Below are 12,500 nucleotides of genomic sequence, written 5' to 3' on the forward strand. Positions count from 1 at the left end.
CCCCTCCTCCCCCCTCTGTCTCTATTTTTTCCCCGCTTGTTTGCTTTCCGGGGGTTTAAACAAGTGAATTCCTGAGGACCCAATGCTTGAAGGGACCCGTTCGTTGACAGGGTTTATTGGGGTGTGGTTTACTGTGGCTTTTCGGGGGGTTTGGGTTTAGGGGTGAATACAGAAGGGGAAACTTTTTGGGACTGATTGGAAATGCAGGGACACGGTATGGGCTACGAATCTACAACAGAGGTACTCGTATGTTCCTGTGTTGTGGCATATGCTGTAGTATTCTATATTTTCACAAGAGGCTGACTAATGCACAAGTTGTAATCTAGGCAATACATTGAGTAGTTTGATTTATTGCGGGTATATGAATATGTGTGTGTGTGTGTGTGTGTGTGTGTGTGTGTTTTGTTTTGTATATAAAAGCACCACACCAAACACACGCGCCCCCACACACACACGCAACAACACACACACGCACACACACACACGCCACACACACACACACACACACACACACACACCCACACACACACACCACCACCACACACACACACACACACACACAGTTATACTTTTTGTGTGTGCAAGAATATATTTGTACATCCAAAAAGGGTTTTATTTTCCGTGAATGGTATATTAACCTTATTACCTCAGCCATATATCAGGCCGGAGATTCTCGCATGCAATCTGATCTAAGGGATGCGTTGGCAGCGCTGCAGGCCATCAGGTGTCCGGGAATGAGCGAGTCGGGGGATGAATGGACGTGTAAAGCCAGGGGATGAATGGAAAGCCAATCAAGTGAATGATACGTCCCACGTACACTAAGGTCGTCAAACAGACCTTTCATTCATTCAGCTTGGCTTTTCCCCCTTTTTTCCTGTGATTCGTCTTTTGTTTTTGTTTTTTTGGGTTTTGGGATGCCTGTATCGTGGAATTTTGCAGGTGTTTCTCTATTTCACAGGGATGTGGAATGATTTTATCTTGTTTTGTCATTATATATTGCGCACTGGGAAGACTTTAGAATAGCTGCAGTTAATTCTAAACTAATCACTTAAGAGATTCTCGGATTAGTAGGACATTAACTTAGGCTGAGAATAATACCTGGGTTATACAATGTGAGATTATGTCCTCAAGACACATTGTGTAATATACTTTGTGAAAAAAATTAACAGACATGATATATATCTTTCCTATATCTGTGTATATGTATATATATGAATATATATGTAGATATGTACATATATACATATATATATGCACATGTATAGATAGACAGATATAGATACTCATATATATTTATATTTATGTATGTATGTATATATGTATGGGGTGTATGAAAAATGAATATAATATTTTATATATATTATATATATATTATATAATTTGATATATATGTATATTATATACATTATATACAATCTAATATATATTATATATATATATATATATTATAATATATATATAAAATATGATGTATTATATATATACATACATATAATATTTCTATATATATATAAAATGTATTATATTATGCATTATGTTTTGTATGTATATTATATGTATTTTATATTATGTGTATATATACAAATTAACTGTGTACATATACATATCTTGTAAAATGTATATATATGAAAATATATGTATATGTTACATATATATACACATATATATAAAAAGACAGATAATAAATAGATAGATATAAATTTTAAAATATGCTTAATTTATGTATTATTATATATTTATTTGTATTAATGTTATATTAATATATATATATTTATATTATAATAATATATTATATATATATATAATATATGTGTGTGTGTGTGTTGTGTGTGTGTGTGTTGTGTGTTTGTGGTTGTTGTGTGTTTGTGTGTTGGTAATATTTTTAATAAATATATTATAATATTTATATTTATTAAAATTTATGTTTATATATATTTGTATAATTATTTAAATATATATGTGTGTGTGTGTGTGTGGGGTGGTGTGTGTGTTGTGTGCACAACAACATCGAAGTGTTGTCATCGAATTGTCGAGAATGCTCGCTACCTCGACTTGCCGGCTAAGGTCCTCCATGTGCCCCTTTCCCGTTGCAAACCGAGGAATTTGCGTTGTCGTGTTGGGATCAGTCCTAGAAGCCGCCTCCCTATCGACTCCCCCGGGGGTCTGCTCATTACACTGGGGTCTGTGTAAGGAGTGGCAACGTCCTTCGGCAGACCCTCCTTCTGCGGCCTCTATTTTCCCCCACCCTTTGATCCCCGGTGTCCGGGACTCGCAATATATGGAATCGACCAACAAAGGTTTTAACGATCTGTTTTTCTTTTCGCATTGCGATTTGCGGTCTGTTGGGAAGGGTTTCCCGGGTTTTTGGGGGAACTATTTTTTGCTCGTAAGATTCTGCTCATGTCTACATATACATACTATATAACAAAATCAAACATATGTGTATACAAAAATGAAAAAGAAAAAAAAAAATCAATAAGGAATGGTCATCTTTCCTTTTCACACACCACACACCACACACACACACCCCACTGCGATTTGAACAACGAAGGGAAGTACAAAAAAATACATAAATATCCCAAAGGGCCTTTTACTCTTCTGGGGGCATCATGTTCTGATAGCAGTAAATGCGAAAAGGCCTTGGGCATTTTCATGTGTTTTCTTGTATTTCCCCTTTTCTTTTGTTCTACTTTTTAACTGTTCGAAGTTCCACAAACACCCCCACACACACCACACCCCCCAAAAACCCCACACACAAAAACACAACCACACACACACACACACACACACCCACACACACACACACCCACCCCCATATGTGTTTATGAAATGTAATATAATATATAAAAATATATCCCATAGGGATAAAACATACTTTAAGAATACATACATACATGCTACATATGGGGCTTTACATATAGATATTTTTAAATTTTATATACTGTATGCATATTGTATATCCGGGTTTATAGCGGGCTAGTGTCAGTTTTTCACTTAGAAAACCCGGTGTAGATTTGAATCTCTCGATTTTCCCAATTTATCTGTTTGTATGCCGTATATCTATATTTATATCTCTATCTATATATCTATTATTATTATATTATACATATATATATGTGTGTGTGTGTGTGCATATATGTACATATATATGTGCATATATATGCATATATAGATAGATAAATAGTTTGTTGATAGTTTAGGTATAAATATAGCCCTACAGCATGCAATTAGATCAACTGGTGCACAGATAATTTAAAGAGATTAAATTTCCCCAACTAAATTTTATTATCTAAAATCGATATTAGTTCCTAATAAAACCTCTAGGGAAAAAAAAAACGTATCATATTCATTGCTAAAGGAGATTCATTGAAAATACATTCTTCAAAAAGCTGCAAAAAGGATAAAAAGGCTTTATCGCTGTCTCCTTTGGGTTCGTTCCCAAAACTGAAAAATGCAGTTCAGTTTCTATCCTTCGATGTTCAGCATTTCTTGGGTCTGGCTGAAAGGCCCACACTTGTTATAAATTTTTTTTCTTAAACCCACCCTTTTTTTAGTGAGTGTCTATCGCATACCCGGCACCCCCTTCCGTCTAGCACTGGACCCCCTTGTTTGTGATTTTAAAAAAACAAAGGCCGCTTCGGGTTTCCTCTAAAATGTGGCTTTGGGAGGGTCAGGTCTGAAAAGGGGGAAAAGGGACTTTATAAAGCTGTAAAGCAGTTCTTTTTGGAAAGGAAAGTTGTGAAGGGGATGTTTTTTATATTTATGTCCAGATAATAAATAGTTTTAGATAATAGTAGATAGGTAGGGTTTTTAGGGAGGTGGTGGGGAAACCCGGAAAAAATCGATGGGAAAACAACAGATAAAAAGATAATAGATATAAGATAGATAACTCACAGATAGATAGCCCTATACTCTGGGAGTTGAGGGGGAGAGAAGAGAGAGAGAGAGAGAGAGAGAGAGAGAGAGAGACAGAGACATAGAGGAAGAGAAATAAGAAAAAGAAAAAGAGAGAAAAAGAGAGGGGAAGAGAGAAGAGACGACAGCCCAACAACAGAAAAAAACAAAAAATAAATTTGTCTCCCGGTAAGGGAGATAACACAGGGGGAAGGGAAAATTTAAACAGCAGAAAAGAATGGTTTTTGGGAAAGGGAACAGACGGTCCCCTTAGACATGATAAAGATAATTTTAAAAAAGAATTGCGGGGAAGGGGGGGGGGATCTCAGGGGTGGGGAATTGAGGGGAATAGAGAGGGAAAAAAAATTAAGGGGGAAAGGCGTGAGGGAGAAAGGAGTAAAGGGAAATGGAGAGCGGGGGGAGGGAAAACGAGAGGGGAAGAGGGAACTGGGAGAGAGAACGAGTGAGGGAAAGGGAAAAAGGAAAAGGGGGAAAAAAGTGGGGAGAAGGGAGGGGGAGGGGGTCGAGTTTAAGAGAGGGAAAAACAAAAGAAGAGATCGAGGGGAGGGGAAATTTGGGGAGAGAACGAGTGGGAAGGGAAGGGAAAGGGGGAAAAAGGTTTTAGAAGGGGGGGGGTTGGGGGAACGAGCGAAGAAGGAAAAAAAAGAAAAAGAAAGAGCGAGGGGGGGGAACGAAAAAAATGTGGGGAGGGAACAAATGAAAAGGGGGGAGGGGAAGGGAAAATCGGGGTGGGGGAAAAGGAAAGGGGGAAGGGGAAAAAGGGGAAAGAGGGGAGTGGGAGAAGGGGAAGAGAAGGGGAGGGGGGATTTAAAAAAAAGGAAATAAATAAAAATAAAAAATTTAAAGGGGAGGGAAAAAGGAAGAGAAAACCTATTCGAAAGGGCCAAAAAAGGGGAGAGAAAGAGTAAAGGGGAAAAGTAGGGGAGCCTAACGAGTTGGGGATAAAAAAAAACACCAGGAAATTCATACTATTTAAAAGCCCAGGGGGTTAAAAACGACAACAGACCAAATTTCCCCCTCACGCCCGTCTTGTGAACTAAAAACCCTTTGACTTTCCCCTTGGGAAACATTGGCCAAAATACCCAATTAAGACCCTGGGTAAACTCCGAAAAAGACAATAAATAAAAAAAAATAACCCCAAAAAAAGTAACAAGGAAAAGAAAAAACCTAACAAAAAATTTTCGAAAAAACGCCTGTAAACTTTACACAAAGGGGGGGGGACTTAAGGGTAAGGGGGGGGCGGGGAGGGAAGGGGGGGGGAGGAAGGAAAATGGGTTTTTCAAGTACTGCGTTTTTTTCATAGGGATTTTTTTGGGCCCGTTATAAAAACCCCCGTATTAGTGGGGATTTTCTCTATCCCCTTTTTCTTTTTTGCCTCTCTCTTTGGATCTCCTTCTTTATCCTGTTTTTCTCTTTTTTTTCACAGATAAAGCTGAGATAGGATACTGCAAACTCGGGGGGAGAGGGGACTCATGGGCCCCTTTTTTTGGTATTATTATCATCGCTTTTTAATTTATTGTTGTTGTCATTATCATCATTATTATTATTATTATTATCCCTTTTTATTTTATCATAATCCTAAACATAATAAATCATTATCATTATTTCTTATTATCATTTTTTCATTTTATTTTTATTTTATTATTATTTTATCATTATTATTTATTATCATTACATTTTTTACTACATTCTTATCATTAAAAACCCTTTTAAAAACTAAATTTTTATTAAAATTTTAAATTTTATTATTATTATAATTATATTTATCAGTATTATCATTATTATTATTATTGTCATTATTAAACATCATCATTATTTTTTATTATTATCATTATCCTACATCGGGCCCTCATTTCTGTCTTGACCCAATTTCTTTTTTAAATTACAGTTTTCCTTGTTATCATGTTTATTATAATCTTCCCTATCATTATTATCATCATTTTCATTATTACTGACATTGTCATTATTGCCATGGGTTTCCCTTACCTTTATTAAATTTATTATTTTATTTTGATCTTATTCTTTTCATTATTATTTTATGTTTATCAATATCGTTTTTTTTTCATTATTATTAAATTTTTTTCTTTTTTTACTTTTTTTATTTTTTTTTTATTAATTATTTTCCTTATTTTTATTAATTAAATTTTTTTATTATTATTATTTATTATTATTACAAAATTTTTTATTTTACAAAAAATTATTATTTTTTTTTTATTTATTATTATTTAAATTAAATTTTTTAATTTATTCTGTTTTTTTAAATTAAAATTATTGCAAATTGTTTTTTTGTTATTTTTTAAAATTGGGAAAGCAAATGGGGGGGGGGGGGGGGGGTTTTCCGTAGGGAAAACCATTTTTTTTTTTTTTTTTGTTTTTCCCCCCCCCGGTTCCTGCACCGGGGGAAGGGGGATTTTTTTTGGTTTTTTTTTTTTTTGGGAAAAAAAAAAAAAAAAAAAAAAAAAAAAAAAAAAAAAAAATTTTTTCCCCCCGTATTTTTTTTTTTTTTTTTTTTTTTTTTGTAAAGGAAAAAATTTTTTTTTTTTTGCCCAAAAAAAAGGGTTTTTTTTTTTTTTTTTTTTTTTTTTTTTTTTTTCCACCCCCCCCCCCCCCCCCCCCCCCCCCCCCCCCCCCCCCCCCCCCCCCCCCCCCCCCCCCCCCCCCCCCCCCCCCCCCCCCCCCCCCCCCCCCCCCCCCCCCCCCCCCCCCCCCCCCCCCCCCCCCCCCCCCCCCCCCCCCCCCCCCCCCAAAGTGGGGGCCCGGGGGGGGAAGAAAGGGGACGGTGGGGGGGGGGCCCCCTTCCTTCAAGTGGGGGTTAGGCGCTCCACCATGCCTTTGGGCGCTGGGATGGTATGTGTGGCCCCGGATGGCTTGAGCCGAAAAGGGATCTCACTCCCGAGCTCGGTTCGAACTGAGGACCTCTGTCGGTCGGACCGTCGGGAGTCCCGTACGAGATATCCAGGTCTAAAAAAGGTTTTTGGGCAATGGTGGCGGCAGTTGTGTCCTGGAAGGTTGGCCTCAGGCCCCGGTAAACCGGTCAATCTCGTCAGGACGTAGCGTAACCTTGGTCTGTGTAGGGACCGACAGTCAAGGTACATGCTCGAAGGGGCCGCGGTAAAAGAACACCTTGGGGGAGACTTATGGGGTGGGTGAACCTTACTGCGTTGACATTCGATGCAGGTGCACCCACGCCGGACGTCTCTATTGATCCCGGGGGCCAGACGCTTTGCTGCGGATGAGGCCTGTGTTGCGCGATTCCCCTTGAGCGTGGTAAGTTCGAAAACTGTGGGGGAGTGACGGGGGATGTAAGGACGGGGTCTGCCCGCGGAGTCGCGAGGATGGTGCCCCCCGGATCCTAAGCTGACGTGCTCTATTAAAGGGGAGGTTCTCCGTGGGTGAGCCTGGGGACGGAAGGGTCCTGTTGCGCCCCTGCAAACCAGCTGGTAGTCGATCGGGTGCTGCTCGCATTACCAGGATATCGAGCCCCCTGGATAGGGGTCTGCACCCGGGGTTTTTGGTCCCCCGGAGGGTTTTTTATGTCATGGTGAACTGGGCAACGAAACCAGGTGCCTCTTTTCAGGGGGGGACTGCGGCGCTCCTTTTGTGCAGGGCAAAGGGAGGGGTTTGTGTTCCGTAAAGATGTGGAAGTCCTTTCCCCCCTCGCATATGTCCGGAAGGTTTGATGGCCGTGTACACCGCAAGGAGCTCCTTGCCGAAAGCACTGACCTATTTTTTTTGTGGGGAGAGCCGTGAAAAAAAGGCCGGGGGTTCCCACCTTTACCTGAATTGGTTGAAAAACTGCCCCCATGGGGTGTCCGGGGCGTCGAGGGCTATTTTTAGTTTTGCCCCCTGCTGCGGGGGTTGAGGAGGCCCGAGGAAAGGCGTCCTTGCTCCCTCGAAACTTCGATCGCCTCAGGGGTCCAAGTAACGTCTCTGCCCGTCCCGCCCGGGGATGGAGCGAGGAGACGTTGCGAGGTGCCGAAAATGCACACTTGGGGATAAACCTCCTGAAAAAAGTTAATCACCCGATACTTCCGAAGCTGTGCTTCATTTTTGGCTTGGAACTGCCTATACTGCTGACCTTCCCGGGCGGGGGGTAATACGTCGGCGGTAATCGTGTGACCTGGAAGGTAGAGGGGAACCCGAAAGCCCTTTTCCGGGGTTGAGACGACTCCGGCCCCCTCCCAAGGGGAAAAGAGGGCCCAGAGGTCTGCTGGTTTTCCCTCACTGTTCGCGGCGATAGTATATGTCGATGTAGACAAACCCCTGTAGGCCGGGGGTTCCCGTCCTAAAGCGCTGGAAGGTCTGGGCCGTTCGGAGTCCAAACGCATTCGCAGGTTCGAAAGGGCCAAAGGGGGCGTGGTCACAGCTTCTTGGGGATGTCCTCCTGGGCGAGGGGGATTTGGTGGTCGTTGACGAGGTCGTTTTTTTAGAGAAAATGTGCATCCCGAAGCTCCCTGTGAAGGAGTGGAGGTGGGGGAGGGGTAACGGTCCGGTGCGGTGCGTTTTGAGGTGACGTAATCCCCACAGGGACGCCAGTCCCCGTCTTCACAACAAGGTGGGGGAACCCACTGGCGCTGGAAGGGGGTATGATGCCGACTCTGCTTTGTGCTCGAATCTGCCTTCGTGGGGGAAGCGATCTGGTGCAGTGCCGCAGCGGGAAAAGACGGGGGGTCCAGTCGTGACGATGGGGTTTGTTTGAGGGTTGTGTGGGGGTGTCGTTGCCACGTTGAGGGCTTGGTCACGCGGGAAAACTCCCAGCACGGGGCCTGAAAAGGGCACTGTTGGGCAGTAATTTTATTCCGGGGGACACTACCGGGGCCGATGAGGGTAGGGCGGGTCCGACGGGGTGCACAAGGCACCCCCCCTAAGGTCCACCGTAACCCTTTTTTTAGCCAAAAAAATCAGTCCGAGGATGGGGCTGCTGTACGCGGCGAAAAGGGAAAAAACCCGTCGTGGGTGCGGAGCGCCGCTGAAAAGGAGGTCAATGAGCGCTCACCGTATACGTTGATGGCGAACAGTTTGGCAGCCTCCAATGTGCGAGAAGCAGGCGTTGCCTGTCTTTAAAGGAGCGGGAATGAGATGACTTCCGCTCCTGGTCCCCAAAACCGCATGTAAATTTTTGTCGGGGACAAAGTAGGCGCCGTCGGGGCCCCGGGGGATCGGCGTTTCTAGTTCCCCGGTGCCCCTTTTCCCGGCCACGACGGGGGGTTCGCACCGCGCCCCCTGCTGCCAAATCGGGAATGGTAGAAACAGTAGCTACCTGGATGGGGGAAACGGCGGCGGCTGTAGGTGTGCGTACGGGCGCGTAGCTCGTCCACGATCGCGGTTGAATCGGGGTGATGCAGGACTGCGATGGCGGGATCTGGGACGTGGTAAAGGTTCGGGGGCAGAGTTTGTCAAACGGCAGTTGGAGTTGGGCAACCTGTGTCGCGGGGTTTCCCAAAAGTAGAGGTGGGGGGCGGCTACACGAAATTTGTGGGGTGTCTGGAGGGGCATGATCTCGTCCGTTTTTGAGGCTAGTTTTTTCATGGGACCCGACGCTAGTAGAGGGGTTTAAACGGTCGCTGGTAACGCGAAGGAACAGCGACGTAAAGGTCGGGAGGCAATGAGTTTTGGCAGGGGAGAGAGTGCTTTGAGTGCCGGAGTATTTCCGATAGTACGGGTGTCAGGCGACAAAGTTAGAGAGCGGCAGCGCGTTCGTGGGAAGGGCGCGGCCCCCTTGCGGTTTGCTTTTTTGGGATTTCATATTGTTGTACTCGGGGTTGTTAAAAAGGTCGCTGACGGAGAGCAGAATTTTCAGGCAAAGTTGTGACCCATATCCGATATTTGGTGGTCGGGGGGTAAAATGGCGTGGAGGAACTCCTGTCCACCTGCAAAAACCCATTAGGAAGGCAAGCAATGGTGCAGGGGGGGAAATGGCTTCAAGGGGCGAACACTCAGGCTAACGGGGCCTTAACTCCGAGGGTCACCAGTGTGGTTGTAGGCAAACGCACAAAAAGTAAATTTTTTATTTGAGGTGTACAGCTAGTGTTCGGGTGAGAGCCACCGATGATGAGTGATTTCTTTTGGCTCGGGGGCCCTTAAATTTTTCACCGCGATGTATATCTCGAGTCAGGCCCGATGGCTGCGGGGTGTTTGGGCGGGAGTCGGTTCCCCAAAACCCCCTGGACCTGATTACCGAGCGCGGAAACCCTCGTCGCACTTTGGGTCCCCAAAAATCATTGTCATTATTATTATCATCCTCTTGATGATGAAAATTTCCCAAACGTTGATCCGACTGGGGCCCTTCCCGCCGTCAACTTTAGATTGCTGATCGAATTGTCTTTTTTAATGCTTAAAAAGTTCGAACTTACTTCGAAAAGAAAAAAAGGATTTCGAAAATCAAATATTAAATATTAAAAACATGCAATCGTATTGATTATTTTTACAGCAATGTATAGTATATATGTGGTATCACACACACACAAACACACCCAACACACACACACACAACAACACCAACACATACATATATATATTATTTTAATATATATATATATAATATATATAATTATTTTATATACAATATATGAATTTATATATGTTTGTTTTTTTTTTTTGGTTTGTTTCTATGTCTATCTTCTATCTACTATCATATGACGATAATAGGTCTATTTTAATACATTAACCTCATATTTTTACTCTAAGTGTCTCTATCAGAAAAAAGGAAAAAAAATTTGAATAAAATAACCTATCATTTTTTTCAGGTGCCCCCCCCCAGCCAAAATCCTTTCCCAAAAGTCCTCTCAAAAAAAAACAAAATTTTCTCCTTCAGGTATTTCGCCTCGATTTCAAAAAATACTTTCATCCTCTCTTCGAAAATTTTATACACTCCGATATGTTCGTCCTGGCTATATCCCTCACTAATGAGGCTTTAAGTAAAAACATTTTGTCAAAATACAACGAAATTTAGCATATGTATGTGTGTATTATGCATCTACATAATGTATCTTCAAAATGAAATGTTTCAGGGTTTTCACACACCAAAAAAATGTGTATCATGATAATGCTTAATGAGGGTATATTTACTCCCAGCTCATCTCAAAGAAAAATGGTATTTTGATATCATTCTCTATAAATCAGAACACTGTAAATACTTGAGTATCACACACAAAAAGCCGTTACATTAACACTTTTCATAAAATGCTATGTAACCAAGCGCCGTGGTGACGAAGCGATGATAACATGCTTTATGACGAAAAACCCGCTCCAGCCAAAATTCACATCCGCTGCGCATTCAAGAAACGGAGCCCAAATTATTTTTTTTCCCCAAAGCGAAGGGAATCCTTATATTTATTAGGTATTAGATACAACTACAATTTATTAGTTGTTATTGGGGGGGGATTAATTATATTACTATAATCATTATTGCAAATTTATTATCGTTTTATGAGGAAGTTAAAAACGATATTTAGATAAAAGCCTTTATATTTCTTCCGCAGTCATCCCGCAATGCACTTTTGCATATTTGTATCATATTTTTTATATAAAGAAGTGCATTTTTCTGTGTGTGTGTGTGTGGTGTGGGGTGTTGTTGGGGGTGTGTGGTGTGTTGGTGTGTGTTTGGGGTGTGTGTGTGTGTGTGTGTGTGTTTGGGGTGTTTGTGTGCGTGTGGGGTGCGTGTGCGGTGCGTGCGTTTTGTGTGTGTGTGTGTGTGGGGTGTGTGTGTGGTGTGTGTGTGTGTGTTGCGAGCGCGCGCGCGTCGTACCAAAAGTACAAAGACATTTATCATAGTTTTGAGCATCCGGTCCGGTGCGATGCCTAAAACAATGGGCCACAGAAACGAATAAAAAAAAATCAAAAAGAAACGAAAAGGAGAGGACCTTAGGATACGTTTACTTTCAAAATTAAAAGAACGTAATTTCTTCCATTCCTCTTTAAATTCATTATACCTTTAATTATACTTTTCAAATTTCCCCTTTACTCCTTCTTAAAAAAAAAAAAATTTTGCAAATGGAAAATTTTCTTATAAGGCAGAAAACGCATCATTTGCAAAAGGACCCCGGGCTACTAAGCCACATGTGTGAACGGGGTTTTCCGCGGCTGTGTTCATGTGGTAAACCTGAGTTTTTGCCACCAAAACCCTTTCTTAGAACAGCTACAAAAACCCGGGCTATGTGCCTTTTTTGTAGCGTGAGCCCCAGACAGACATGTAAATCGGCTGCTTCCGTCTGAACTTTTGGGGAACAAGAAAATGGCAAATTGTTTTTTTTTTTATTGTTTTGGGGGGGGGAGCACTGCATGTGGTTTTATTTTTGATCTCTTTCTATCTCTCTCGTTTTTTTTTTTTTTTTTTAGGTGCAACGGGTTAAATTTTCCGCAATATTTCTGGTTTTTTTCTTTTTAATTCTCCTCCTTCTTTTTTCTTCTTTCTCTTTTCTTTGCTTCCCTTCTCTCTCTCCTCTCTCTCTCCTTCCTATTCTTTTTTCTTCCCTTCTTTCTCTTCCTCTCTCTCTCTCTCTCTCCTCCCCTTCTCCTCTCTCTCTCTCTCTTTTTTTCCCCCTCTCTCTCTCTTCTTCTCCTCTCTCTTCTCTCTCCTCTCCTCC

The sequence above is a fragment of the Penaeus monodon genome, chromosome 39, assembly GCF_015228065.2.
Source record: "Penaeus monodon isolate SGIC_2016 chromosome 39, NSTDA_Pmon_1, whole genome shotgun sequence".
NCBI classification, from domain to species: Eukaryota; Metazoa; Arthropoda; class Malacostraca; order Decapoda; family Penaeidae; genus Penaeus; species Penaeus monodon.